The sequence below is a fragment of the Capsicum annuum genome, chromosome 10, assembly GCF_002878395.1.
Source record: "Capsicum annuum cultivar UCD-10X-F1 chromosome 10, UCD10Xv1.1, whole genome shotgun sequence".
Lineage (NCBI taxonomy): Eukaryota > Viridiplantae > Streptophyta > Magnoliopsida > Solanales > Solanaceae > Capsicum > Capsicum annuum.
Window position 1 is genome coordinate 134,115,533 of NC_061120.1, and position 13,678 is coordinate 134,129,210.

Consider the following 13,678-nt stretch of genomic DNA (forward strand, 5'->3'; position numbering starts at 1 on the left):
AAATCAGATATGTCATCTGTTGCAACAGATATGAATATCTGTTTGAAAATTTTAAACAGCTCAGTCGTTTATTGCAATAGATTTTATTGCAATTGATTTAGGTAGAAATAGGTATGAATGAATGAGCTCACAGGGTCAACCAAAAATTCAATCGAGTCTTTGCAATTACATGGCGTTGGTGTTGCATTTATTCCGACCTGAATCATCGATCGATCACTCTGAGTTAAAATGAGTTTTCATCAACTCAATGTTAGGATAGTGATAGTACCTAAGTTGATTTAGGTGGAACTATGGATGAATGAATGAGCTCACAGGGTCAACTACAAATCCAATCGAGTCTTTACAATTGCATGGCGTTGGTATTGCGTTCAACCCGACCTGAGTAGTCGATCGATCACTCTGAGTTGAAATGAGTTCTCATCAACTCAATGTTAGGATAGTGATAGTACCTAAGTTGATTTAGGTAGAACTAGGGATGAATGAATGAGATCATAGGGTCAACTATAAATCCAAATGAGTCTTTGCACTTGCATGGCGTTGGTATTGCGTTCATCCCGATCTGAGTCATCGATCGATCACTCCGAGTTAAAATGAGTTCTCATCAACTCAATGATTTAAAAACTATATCTTTTAAAAATTTTAAAATTAATAGCGATCAATTCAGATTAGCAATTTCAAAATTTGTCATTCTTTTCCAAAATTACAAATCAACCCATACAAATCATCCATTTGCGTGAAAAACTTTTCATTTCAAATATAAAGTTCTCGTTCTTCTCTCTGTCTCTCGGAGTATCCTCTCTCTCTCAACAATACAAACAACAACTAATCAATATATTGTCCAACCCTTCAAAATAGGTCAATTTTCTTCATATAGTTGTTTTTTTTACTTTATTCTAGCTTGTATCCATCGTTTTCTCTGTCTTTGCAGGTAACAGATTTCGAGAAGAGTTCTACATTATTTTTTATTTTAAAAATAGGGCTTTTTAGTTAATAATGAAAAAGAAGACTTTTAGTTGTATTATCTTTGAGAATGGGTTAACAATTTGATGCTAAAAAATTAGGAAGCACCCGAGAAAGCCCTAGTTTTTCTCTCAGTGTTTTATTGACTGTCGTTGTATGTTGAATGGTGTTTATGGTATTGGTGGTAGTTGTTGTTGGTGGTGTTGGTATTTGTGCTTTTTAGCGGTGGTCTTAGTGTTGGTATTGGTGGCATTGGTGGTGGTCTTGGTGACATTGGTGGTGGCATTGATTGTGGTGGTGGTGGTCCATCTGTTGCAACGGGTTGAAGATATTTTAGGAGATATTAAATAGGTCTTCAAACAGATTCCCCATCTGTTCCAACTGATGGGTTATCCGTTGGAGTATTTTTTATAATGTGGCATAGAATAATTTATTGAAATTTGTCCATCTATTGCAACAGGTGGAATATCTATTGGGAGATATTAAATAGGTCTTCAAACAGATTCAGGTTCCCCATCTATTCCAACTAATGGGTTGTCCTTTGGAGTATTTTTTTGTGTTATGTGGCGTAGAATGATTTATTGAAATTTGTTTCAGTTTTTTTTTAAATTATGCAGACATTAAATTCAATGTATTTTTGGTTTTTCTATTATTTGTAGTTAAAAGATGTCTCCCAAAAGAAAAGAAACCGAAAGTGGATCAACTTCTGACCACCCAATAAAAAAGGTTAGAATACAGATAGATTCGGAGGAACTTCCAGAACAATCTCAGTCAGGGTAAAATGAAGCTGAGGAAAGTGATAACTCCTTCTCACCAATAGAGCATGCAATAACATCAAAATCCCAGCATGGTTTTGTCAAAACTATTAGTATCATTGGGTTTTGAGTTGCGATGCCGATAAGTAACCCTAACACAGTATTTTGTGATGTTGTACTTAAATATCAATTGGGAAAACCTTTTAATGAACTTAAGAGTATTATAAAGAAGGAAAACATAGATGGACTTTTTAAGAAGAGCTGTTTTGCATATTTCTTAAGCTGTCTGGGGTCCGCCTCTCTGGTTCCCAATGATCATGGTATATGGCCTCCTCAAGCACATGATTAAGTATGCGGGGGATGATAGAGGTCCGAAGGAGTGCGGTAACAAAAATAGATGAAGTCTGGATCAACTACTGTGGTATGCCAATTTGTTTTGATTGAAAGAGTTTGCCATAGTAATGGGCATGAGATGCGATCGTCCAGAAGAACCTCTCATCAAGAAAACACCCCACAAAGGATCCAAAAAATGAAAGGTAAAAAAATATGTGTTGTTGGGAATTATTGGACCTAGCTACAGAGCGGACGATTTGATGGCAGATCTCAAGAATAAAGACATACTAAAGCACTACAAGGATAAATTATGCTTAGTTTGGTTTGTCCATTCCGTTTTATCTGCAAGAGACATCAGGAAAGTCATTGAACATGATTTGTTGGCGCTTGCTGATGATTTTGGGAAATTCAATTATTATCCCTGGGGATACGACAGCTACTACTTGACTGTCAAATATTTACTGAAAAAGCTAAAGCCAAAGACGACCACATTATACGGCTTTCCTTGGGCTTTCATGGTAAAATTGATCACTAATTTTACTCATTCATTAATTTATATTGAATATAGTTATTGACTTTTGTTTTGCTTGCTTTCTGTTTAGAATTTTTAGGCTTGGGCATGTGAAGTCATTCCTCCCCTCCAAAAGCATTTCAAGGATTACCCGGATAAGGTTCTCATCTAAGGATCCTCAGATGAATTTAATCTTACCTTATTATCATCCATCTTAAAATGAGAAACGAATAATGTTCAACAAATATTGAGCTATGCACTTTGACAAACTTCTTTAGGATGGTTGCAAATGAAAGAAACCTATACTCTTTATATAGCACCATGCAACCACGTAAAAATAAATTTTGAAGTTGTTACAAGGCAAACATAGGATCCCACCTTACAAGGTGAGAACCCATACTCAATTACAAATAAGTCTCATCAATCAGCAAAAGGGAATTTATTCCTTCACTTATCAGCAAAAGATAAAAAGAAATTTATTCCCTCACTTGTCTTGCATACACTCCTTCATTAGGGAAATTTATTAGTCATTTTTTCAGTCAAAGTGTAAGGTAAGTGACTTTATTTACCTTGAAAGGTCAAATCATTTTCCTACCTTGCACTTTATCATTACTTGACTGTTGGAAAATAAGGCACATGCAGCGGAAGCAAATAGACAAGATCACTTGCATGTAATATAAAAGACCAACATAAACACATAGTTCACACAAAGAATGCTTAAAAATAATCAGGAATGATCTCTTGAAGCATGAGCAGATATCTTGCAGTGCATTCGTCATCGAATCTATGGTCTTCTACAGTGATCCCAAATCCACAGCCGAACTCTCTCAATACTTGGGTGGGCAAGTACTAATAGAATACTCTATTCTTTCTATTGTACTTGTTTCTTTTTCTAGGCTAGGAAAATCCCTATTTATATTGATACCCCCCCCCCCCAGTCTAAGGAGGATAGGAAAACACATGCATGTTTTTACTTGAACAAGGACAAGCAATGATTTTTTCTTTTCCCATAAAAAATAGAATTTCGAGTTCTAGTATAATATGGGCATTGTAAGGACTATTAAATGAATTTCCGAGGCTCCCTAATAAGAAAATATTTCAAAATATCAATTTGAATTATTCCTACCATGATAAATTATAAATTATTTCACTAAAAATTTGTAATTGCACTCCTCTATTTTTTTTTCGTAATTTCCCGTTAAACACTTATGTAATTTTCCATGTTTAGATTACAGATACTAATCAATAAATTAAATTACTTAGAAATTTAATATAATAATTAATTTCCTTTAGATCAATGCTTAACTTATTTCATATGCCGGATTCATAAATCCATTGACTGGGTTACACATGAAAACTTATAAGATTCGTATAAAAGGCGTATCATCAATCTCTATACCCAGACATGGATTCCATCAACTAACTTATTATTTAACCAATATACATTATTGTCATCTAATATATCAGGAATACCCATCTCAGAATCTCAGCGTTTAATAAATTAAAATGATAAATAATATATACAGATCATAATAGCTATATCAGGATTGAGAATATAAGTACATTTAATAGTTTAAAGAATATATTTTTATTATTCAGTCCAAAATAACTATCTCTACTCGGTCCTATTCAGTACATATAAAATGCAGTAGCATGAGAAGTTAGAACAACACTATTCTCGTAATCAAGATAAATACATTTAATCTAGTGCTACAATCATTCTTATGGTTTGTCCAAATTTCCATCTATGGTTATGAGCTATAACTTTAACTTATAAGAACTGATGATTTAATAATCTGGATATAAGCTAAACTCTGTACACCAAATCGTCTACTATATAAGTTGAGGACACACATATGACAATGATCTATTTAATGTAACTATTTATTAAACTGAATAAATAAATAAATAAATATTGATAGAATAAATAAATAATCACTAATAAATAATACAAAATCAAAACTGCATGGTTTATAGTAAATCCTAACAATCTCTCACTTAGACCTATAACCATGTACCCACAACTCTAATATCCAATCCTTCTATATTCCTTTAAAAAGACTTCTGCGATAAAACTTTTGTAAAAAAATCTGCTAGGTTGTTTTCTGATGCAATCTTCGCAACCACCACATCTCTTATTTGCATTATTTCTAGAATCAAATGGTGTTTACACTCAATGTGATTTGACTTTTTATGGATTAATAGTTCCTTTGAATTTACAATCGCAACACTATTGTCATAATAAATTGTAAGTGGTGGTTCTATCGTAGGGACAACCGCTAAGTCTTTGAGAAAGTTCTGAGCCATATGGCCTCCTTAGCTCCTTAGAGACTGCTACATATTTTGCTTTTATGGTGGAATCAGTAACACAAGTTTTCTTGATTCTCCCTCCAAACAACGGTTGCACCTCCTAATGTAAACACATTTTTAGAGGTTGACTTTTTAGAGTCCTTATCAAACTGAAAATCTGAGTCTGTGTACCCTATAGGCACTAACTCATTCAAATGGTAAACTAGCATGCAATTCCTATTGCTTTTTTGCTACTTGATTATATGCTTAACTGTTGTCTAATGTTCTCTTCCAGTATTAGATTGAAATCTTCTAACCATGCCTATGACAAAACAGATGTCAAGTCTAGTGCACAACATCGCATATATAAGGCTTCCACAACTAATGCATAAGAAACTGCCTTCATGTTTTCTATCTCCTCATCTGTCTTAGGACAATGATCTTTAGAAAGAGAAATTATATATCTAAAAGTAAGAAATCCTTTCTTTAAATCGTGCATACTAAAACTGGTAAGAATTGTATCAATATAAAGATCTTGAGATAAGCCTAACATCCTTTTCTTGGGACTACGTAGAACCTTGATTATGAGCAGTTTCTCCAAATCTTTCATATAAAAAATACTAAATAACCATTCCTTAACTAAATTCAAAATTCCCTTCCTTAACTAAATTCAAAATTCCCACATTATTTTCTATGAGCAAGATATCATCTATATACAAAACTAGAAACACCACTTAATCCCCATTCCACTTTTTGTACACACAAGACTCATCAAGATACTATTCAAAACCAAAAGTCTTAACCGCATGGTTAAAACAAGTGTTTCATTCCATAGAAGTTTTCTTTAATCCATAAATTTATCTCTTAAACTTTCACAACATGTGTTCTCTCCCTTTTCAATGAAACCATCTGGATGCCAAATAAAAATGCTCTTATCAAGCCTTCCATTAAGGAAAGTTGTCTTGACATCTATTTGTCAAATCTCATAGTCATAATGAGAAGCAATGGATAAGAGAATTCTAATAGACTTAAGCATGGATATTGACAAAAAGATTTCCTCATAATCGATCCCTTCTTTCTGAGTAAACCTTTTTGCAACAAGCCTAGCTTTGTAAGTTTGCACTTTTTCGTCTACTCCTTTCTTTTTCTTATAGATCTACTCGCATTGAATGGATTTCACTCTATCTACAAGTGGATTTTAGAGATCTCAAACTTTATTAGAGTACATGAACTCAATTTTTGGTTTCATAACAATAATCCATTTATCTGCATCTTTATCCTATAGTGCTTCATCGTAATTCATGGGCTCAATATTTATTTCTTCGGGGATTTTATCAAAAGAATCTCCCAATAGTACATATCGAGATGGTTTTATTATATCTCTCCTAGAACAATGAGGTACTATAATTATAAGGGTCGGTATAAAGGTAACTACACTATTATGACCTTATGGTTGACCTACATCATTTTCTGGATTTTGAGTCTCTATGTTATCCTCATCACCTTTCGGTGTTGGGACATCAATGACTTTTTCCTCTTGTACACCCTCACAACTTGGATGCATTGGATTTTTAGGAACTTGTACTTGTGGAACTGTATGTTTATTAATGTCTCTCCAACTACTAAAATGCAATGGTATGTTAACTCGGACATCTGGAGTTGGGATTTGGTTTTCATTAACGTTTGTAGGTTGACTTGTTACCTCTTTGCTTGATTTTCATAAAACTAGTTTACTTCTAGGATTGTGGTTTGTTATAAAATTATTTTGTAGAAATTTGGCATTGATACTTGACAGCGCACACGCAAGTGTACCTAGTCTACCAAGTAATATAGTGGTCTTCAAGAAAGCCGAATATCGATCTCACAGGGACTTGTTCTAACAACTATTTGATTTCAATTCATAGTTTAGATTAATTTAATGCAAGAGTAACCAAAATATAGTTTTGAATATGTGTAGACTAAAATAAAGTAAGCAATGAATAAAATAAAGGTCTTGAGACAATCAATAAGAGAAAAGCTCAGGGTTGAAGTACTTCAAACAATCATACTATGTTATTGAACTTCATTCATTAACTTGCTTATCTTGGTTGATGATTCGTAGGGTTAATTTCATGATCATGGTCTCCCGACGTCTAACCGTTTACCTAACTTTAACATTACAACTACATTGTTGAGCGGGGATGTAATAGTCCAATTAAGTTCTTTAAGCTATCATCCTACGTGTGAATCAAGTAAGGCTTCTAGGTACATCCCTGTCCTAGACTCTAATTTGCACTCCTTATTTCATAAAAGAATACAAATCATACTTTGTTTATTCCCATGTTCTATCTCCCTATTCCCTCTCCCGAGATCACAAGGATGACAATAGATGTATTCGAAGGGTGATAAATCCTCAAAATAGTTAAAACAAGAATAAAAAAGCAATAATAATAAGCAAATCAAACGAAATTAATTCAAAACAATAGTAGTAAAAGGGAGTTTTTAGCCACTCATAGCCATAATCAATATTCAAATAATTGTTTGAATGATTAAAACCATAAAGAAACTAAATTAAAGAAAGAAAAAAACTAAAAATAAAGTTGTGGTAGCCTCCAATGTTGTCCAAGTCGATCTAGATGTTCCAAGATGTCCAAAACAGGTTTTAACACGTTATATTTATAGGAGACCAATCATAAACCACATAGGATTAGGTTTTCACGATGTCCTTTTACAGTTGGGCATAATTTTCCCGCTTTTGATCATCATCGCGTCACACTAGGGTGTCCATCTCTATAAGTCTGCGAAGCGGTGTAATCGCATTAATTTTTTGGAAGTGAAAATTATAGATTTGACCATTGCTGTGACATGACATTCCCTCCATCGCTATTAGCATCCTATCGCGGTGACATACTCCCAGGCGTCATATTCTCCTCATGTGGTCTTATGCTTTCGTCGGTCCACTCTAAGATTTTGTATGATGTTTCCACTTGATTTAAGTCTTATAAATCCTTCATATATCATCATAATCATCTCACCAATCCACCTATAACATTACACACCCTAAATTAAAGCTCAAAACAACACAACAATCACGACGATGAACTAATAACTCAAGCTAGAACACTAGTTTTCTCATCTAGACTTTAAATGCTCAAATTGAACCCAAACTCGTGTGAAAACACCATCCAATATTGTAAGCACATACTTGGACACTAAGATACATATTTATATCATTATCAACACGTAACGCACATGAATCATCCTCAAATAGGCTAGAATAGCAACGCTGGCATGCATAAATACACCCAACATCACCAACCCACACTTAAAGACTTGTTCGTCTTCGAAAAACCCTTAACTATATGCATCATGATCTGAAGAGACTCCACACTTATACTACAAGCAAGACATTTAATCTAGTACTACAATGACTATACGGAATGCAAGTTTCTTCACTAAGCATGTTACATACACAATTGAAAGCTCAAGAATCCTACTTCAAAACATCCTAGCCTCAAGAATTGACTCCATAAGTAGCAAACTCATACTATTTGCACAATACAAGACATTATTACAAATCACCCACATTCATCAAACATGTGCCCTCACAATAAGAGATTTACCCATAATCACTTATATAAATACAATTTATAACATAATGGGTACAAAAATCAAGTTACGCTAACTCTCACAGATAATTCACAAGTTACACATAATGAACCATAGGTTTGTCCTTAGTGTAGCACTTCACTAATATCAAAATGATGAAGCTTAGGATCAAATAGGTCTTTAATGGTTGTAATGAAGGCTAAGGGGAGGGGAGGAACTATTTTGGCTTAATAGTGACTATCTACCCTAAGTGCTTTAATGTATCACTTTATACATTCAATTCAACTCTAATAACCAAATACATCACTTTTGTGTACCTCATTCTTTTGTTTTCACCCCATATCATTAACTGCATTTACATACACTCAAGTTGGAGGATTCTTGCACAACTCATTCAATTTGAATAAATTTTTATTCTTTTAATTACTCAACTCCCCACCGCAACACATAACAATTCTTTTGAACACAAATAACTATAACTTTGGGCTTCAATTTCACCTCTTTCTTTATTAATTTCACACTCCTAACTCAATTAAATTTACACTAAAATGCCTAGGAGCTTTGGATTAAATTAAAGTCTATCAAAGAAGGGATTAGGTTACTTATAAGGCTGCCAAAGCAAAAGCTAAAAGCTTAATGGGGCTTACTAGGATTAAGAACAAGGGGTAGGTCAAATAGAAGGTAAAAACAAGGCTATCAAAGAAATGCCTATATCATCTCCCTAACCCACACTCTTTATTTTGCTTTGCACACACACCAGGAAAGTTCTAGACATCACATGCAACAAGAAATATACAATATCTCACACTCACATACCACATGCTCAACTCATGTAACATCATCTTAGACTCAACTAAACAATAGCATGAATTCAACTTTAAGCCAAGAAGTACAAGAGTCATAATCACGAGACTAGGAGTCTTAAAAGCAGTAATTCACTCAACCAACATGCTTTTACGAAGAAAACACTTGCTCATGCAATAACTTGTTGTACCATCAAGAACATCTCACATATTCCTGAGATGATTTTTTTAAATTTACCCAAATAATGGGAATTTCCCCAACCACACTTAAAAATCTACTTTGCCCCCAAATTATACTTAAAAGTAGAGATAGATTTACTCCCTGAGGCCTTTAGAACTAGCTAGTAGCATCTTTATATATCAAGAAGATTCGAGAACCCCACACTTAGTCTCCGACATATTTTTTAGCTCAGGTTTTCCAGTACTTGTGACTCAACAAAACAAAAACTACGTGAAGTAAAAACTAAAAAAATACCTACTTAACTTGGGTTGCCTCCCAAGCAGTGCCTGATTTAGTGTCGTGACACGACCCAACCATGACTTATTGTTATCTTTCCTTCTTTTTTCTCACACTTTTTCTCCATCTTCTTATTTTTTTCACCCCTCTTGGATGTGAACTCTCAAGGATAACAAAATTTTCAACTTTAGCCTTTTCAGGCTCATAAATTTGCATTATGTAGGGCTGTGGTGGTTGTGGCTTAGGCAGCTTAATGAGGTAGTCCGAAGAGGTCTTTGACGGACTAACCACCCCACACTTGTCCCCTTCAATTACGGTAATCATGCACAAGTTCTTGTAGTAGGATAGTGTGTTAAGTGATTTGTAAACTTTAAATATCGCCTTTTCATTCTCTAACCTCATTGTGAGCGTACCTTTTCTAACATCAATCAAAGATCATCCAGTTGCTAAGAATGAATGCCCAAAAATAATTGGTACCTGATCATCTGCCTGAAAATCCAAAATAATAAAGTTAGTAGGAATAACAAATTTACCAACCTTTATGAGGACATCCTTAATAATTCCTTCTAGGTGATCAATGATCCCATTCGCCAATTGCAGTAGCACAGAGCTTGGTCTATTCTTCCCCAAGTCCAAAGTATTTAACAAGGAAAGGGGCATCAAGTTGACACTTGCCCCTAAGTTACTCAGTGCATTGACCACTTTACTACTCCCAATTTGACTAAAAACAGTAAGCTTCCTTGGATCCTTCAGTTTTTTAGGGATTTTTTGTGTCACCACAGAGCTACACTCCTCAATGAGTTTATTGCCTCCACATCCTACAGCTTTACCTTATTATCAACCACATTCAAGTACTTAGCGTACTTGGGTATACCCTGCAAAATATCTAACAAAGGTATGTTAATGTGAAGCTCTCTGAATATATCAAAGAACTTCTTAAAATATGCGCTCGCCTTTACTTTTATGTGCTTGTGTGGAAAAGGAAGTCGCGACATCTGTTTCTCCATTTTTGCAACAATTTTTTCTTGAGTAATCAAACTTTCTCAAATTTTCAGTAACTTTTTCATATACTTATGGGGGTGTTAAACTTGAATTTACCTTCTTAGTTGCCTTTGGAGGTTCTTTGTTGAGCTCTTTACCACTTCTTAAAGTGATTGCCATTACTTGTTTTGGATTTTCTGTATTTTCTGGAAAACCAACTTGAGGCCTGGTATTCAGTGTCTTTTGTAACTGCCCCAACTACAACACTAAGCTTCTTATGGCCGCTTGCTGATTCTTTAAATCCGCTTGTTAACTTTTCATGTCCGCAGTCATTTGTGCTTGACCATCTAAAAGTTATTTCATCATCTCCTCCACATTGCTAGTTGACTGTGGTTATTGTAATTGTTGCGGCTGGGCATTTCATTGTTGATTCAGTGGCTGAGTCTGCTACTTCATGTTGTAGGCTTTGAGCATTGTCCATGAACATTATTGATTCCGGATTGGCCGCACACAAAGCCGCTGAATGTACACTATTACCACACACTTCACACCAACCTGCAACTTGTTGGATTGCATTAATTGTGGTTGCAGGTCATGCGACTCCCAGCTTTACACTGCTTAATTGATTTTGCAATGCGGAGATTTGAGCGGATATAGCAGTGAATTGGTCAATCTCCAATACCCCTGCAATTCTTTTTGTAGTGCTCCTAGAGTCTGAGCCACTCGAGATTCCTTTGAGCTATGTGGTTCAATACAGTGTACAACTCATCACAAGTCATCTCAAGAGCTTGACCACCTGTAGCTGAATCTAACAAAATTTTTGTATTGTGGTCAAGAGACTCTACAAAAGTATGAGCAAGTACCTCATGGGACTATTGATGGTGTGGACAATTCTAAAAAGGAGCTTTGAAGTTCTCCCAAGCATGATAAAGATTCTTGTTTGTCTTTTATTTAAAGCATATTATCTCACTACAAAGTCTCGTAGTCTTGCCAGACGGGAAAAATCGAATAAGGAATTTTCGAGCCTTGTCATCCCAGGATGTAATTGAATTTGTCAACTCCACATTCAACCACTTTTTGCTTCTCCAAATAGTGAAAAGAGGAACAACTTCATCCTTATATAATCTGCATTCACCCCCGTAGGAATGAATATGTCACTGATTTCAAGGAAATTTTGCAAGTGGACCTGTGGATCATCATGTGAAAGCCCTGTGAACTATCCACTTCTAATCAGAAGTTTTACCATATTCTGTTTGAGCTCAAAATTGCCTCCAGCTGCCGATTTCTGAAATAGGGAGGTCAAATTTATTGGAAGTGGGATTGTTACTTCTCTAACTGTCCTGTGGGCCGCTTGTTCTTCAGCCATTGGAGCAGGATTTCCTTGATCTTCGTTGATTTCCAAAATTCGAGGGAGATGGATTGCTTTTCTCCTGCGTTGATGGAACAGTTGCTCAGGTTTGGAGCTTAGTTCAACCAAATCCTGATCCCTTGCCAGCTTACTACTTTATAAAGTTGTTTCCTACAAATACAAAATCAGGACCAAGAGTAAAAACACCAAAGAAATCTAAAAGTAAAACTAAGAATAAAACAGATGTCAAATTACAAGTCCCCGGCAACGATGCCAAAAACTTGACAGCGCACATGCAACTGTACGTGGTCTACCAAGTAATATAGTGGTCTTCAAGAAAGCCATATATCGATACCACAATGACTTGTTCTAACAACTATTTAATTTCAGCTCACAATTTAGATAAAGTAACCAAAATATAGTTTTGTATATGTGTAAACTAAAATAAAGTAAGCAATGCGTAAAATAAAGGTCTTGAGACAACCAATAGGAGAAAATCCCAGGGTTAAAGCACTTAGAACAATCATACTATGTTATTGAACTTCAGTCGTTAACTTATTTATCTTGGTTTTTGATTCGTAGTGTTAATTGCATGATCATGGTCTCCCAACCTCTAATCGTTTACCTAACTTGAATATTATAACTACATCGTTTAGCGGGGATGTAATAGTCCAATTCAGTTCTTTAAGTTATTATTCTACATATGAATCAAGTAAGGTTTCTAGGTACATCCTTGTCCTAAACGCTAATTTGCACTCCTTATTTTATAAAAGAATACAAACCATACTTTATTTATTCCCATGTTCTATCTCTCTATTTCCTCTCCCGAGATCACAAGGGTGACAATAGATGTATTCTAAGGGTGGTCAATCCTCAAATAGTTAAAACAAGAATAAATAAAAAACCAATAATGATAAGAAAATCAAATGAAATTAATTCAAAATAATAGTAGTAATGTTCTTGGCTTTAACCCCGGAAAAAGAGTTTTTAGCCACCCATAACCATAATCAACATTCAAATAATTGTATGAATGATTAAAACCATAAAGAAACTAAATTAAAGAATAAAAAAAACCTAAAAATAAAGTTACGGTAGCCTCCAATGTTGTCCAAGCCGATTTAGATGTTCCAAGATGTCCAAAATGGGTTTTAACACATTATATTTATAGGAGACCAATCATAAACCACGTAGGATTAGGTTTCCATACTGTCCTTTTACAGTTGGGCACAATTTTCCCGCTTTTGATCATCATCGAATCACGTTAGGATATTCATCGCTATAAGCCTGCGACTCAGTGTAATCGTGTTTGAGTTTTTGGAAGTGACAATTACAGATTGGACCATTATCACGACGCGCCATTCCCTCCATCGCTATTAGCACCCTATCGCAGTGACATACTCCCAGGCATCATATTCTCCTCATGTGGTCTTATGCTTTCGTCGGTCTACTCCAAGCTTTTGTATAATGTTTCCACTTGATTTGAGGTTTGTAAATTCTTTATATATCATCATAATCATCTCACCAATCCACCTATAACATTACACACCCAAATTAAATCTCAAAATAACACAATGAACTAGTAACTCAAGTTAGAACACTAGTTTTCTCGTCTAGACTTTAAATGCTCAAATTGAACCTAAACTCGTGTGAAAA